This window comes from Manduca sexta, chromosome 17 (genome assembly GCF_014839805.1).
Source record: "Manduca sexta isolate Smith_Timp_Sample1 chromosome 17, JHU_Msex_v1.0, whole genome shotgun sequence".
Classification (NCBI taxonomy): domain Eukaryota; kingdom Metazoa; phylum Arthropoda; class Insecta; order Lepidoptera; family Sphingidae; genus Manduca; species Manduca sexta.
In genome coordinates this window covers 7,754,058-7,756,137 of record NC_051131.1, presented here as the reverse complement: position 1 = coordinate 7,756,137, position 2,080 = coordinate 7,754,058, and positions in this window count along the sequence as shown.

Sequence of the window (2,080 nt, the reverse complement as noted above, 5' to 3'; positions counted from 1 at the left end):
GCTTCTACGTTATCATAGATCACAAAGGCCGCGAGAAGCTGCCAGCGGTTCTAAATGCCCTTTCTGCCTCTGGTAACAAATGTGATCGTTGACGCATTCCTGCAGTCGGTCCGCAAAAAACACATGCTTATTGCGCCGCACCATAGCTTCATTGATACGATGCTCACGATCACTCATTGGGTTGTTTTTTATGTTGTGTACTTCCCTGAAACAATATTATAAATATTTCAATAACATTTTTTGAACAAACCTATATCGAATGCATTAAATAATTCCTGAGGTCATTCGAAACTTCTGTTAAAGTATAATATTGAAAGATATAATATGTATATATTAGTAGGCGTGTACGAGGAACATGTAGAATGCGTGTCACCACTTACTTATAGGTAATGTTTTAACGTCACAGCCATATAAGCTGATATCAGAAGATTAATAAATCAAATAAAAATCACCGCTAACAGCACAGGTTTGATAATATAATAATAATTAGATTCTCGAAGTATTATCATTTAACACCGCTTTATAATTTCTTATCATATCTTTTTTTACAATCTTCTGAATTCTATTTGAATAAATATAGGGAATGTACCGTGCATTGTTATAAGAAAGGGATTATAGAGAAAATGTGATTGCATGTTGATAAACACGATAAGGGTCCACTCATATTTATTATATATGTTCATTGGCTAAAGTTAATTCTACTTCCAACTAAAGAAACTATATTCCATAAGCCTTCCTATGATTATAGCAATAAACAAATAAAACAAATCTACAAAGTGTTTTAAACGGGAAATAATCTTCGAAGAAGTGCTATAAAAATCTTTCGGCGGTATACTTTATGCGACACAATTACTATTACACTAACAACTGTGTCCAGACGAAGCGATCGTGGACAACTAGACTTTGACGGCTAAAATCGTCATTGTGCTTTCTCATTTCCTCATCCTGACTGGTGCTGCACATTCCGCCAACTTTCAAAATAGTGAATGACTGAAGAGTAACATAGTTGTTTAACTCTTGGTGGTGAATGGTCATCGAAAATAGACACATTAGCATGTTGTCGTTTGCACTTTTATATAATTTCCTGTCCAGTAGGTATTAAAACTGCCATTTGCGCTTTCGAGTTTCTTGATCTTATTGTTTCACAACATTGCGTATCTTACCATTCTGCAACTGTATCCCTAGCATAAATGTTTATATAGCAGCGATACGTTATGATTTCGTTTAGGTAAATTGTGTATGCTTATTAGAACAGCGTTCCATGAGCGTATTAATTAAATCATGTGGGTAGCCGTAAAAGTACCAGACTCAAAATGCATGGGAATCGGCAGCAACATTCTTTTTTTGTGTGCAGTACAATCTAGCGACTGTAGAGGACTCCTCGCTTAGACGTTAACTTACTCAATAAAAATACTTGGCGTTTTATTATTCGTTCTAAGAGTACAGATTATAATAATTCGATAGCATTACTGGATCCGAGAGCTAAACCTATCCATATCTATGTTGTACTTAGGCAGGGTAGTCGTACCGCGCATGCAATACAAGAACTATTGTATGTAACATAATGAAATAAGACCAAGACGTTAGTAATATATCTTCCACGAAAAATATACTGCAAATTAATGCAACATATGTATGATTTTTAAAACAAACGAAACACGCAATACCACATATCTGCATATATAGAATGATCTACGCATTTAAAATGAAGGTCACAATCATAAAAAAATGTGAATTCATTTCACAAGAAATTAATTTTCATATCAGAAGTTGGGAGAATCGCAAATATACGACAGTCTGGTATTAAAAATAGAAATAAGTAGTAACAGATAGATATTTTAAATACGAGTGAGATTTTACTGTCAAAGCCGCAATTAATAAGTAATTATAATTTCAAAGAGATAAAAACTACAAGATAAAAGGTCAAGCCGTAACTATTGACTTTATGACAAGTCATTGGCCGTACACACTTGTTTATAGAAAATTATTTTCTTAATATCTTTTAAACTTACGATAACAATGGAAATAGATACCTTTTCCGTGACCTACGTAATGAAAATAGATAAGTATCTAAACGATA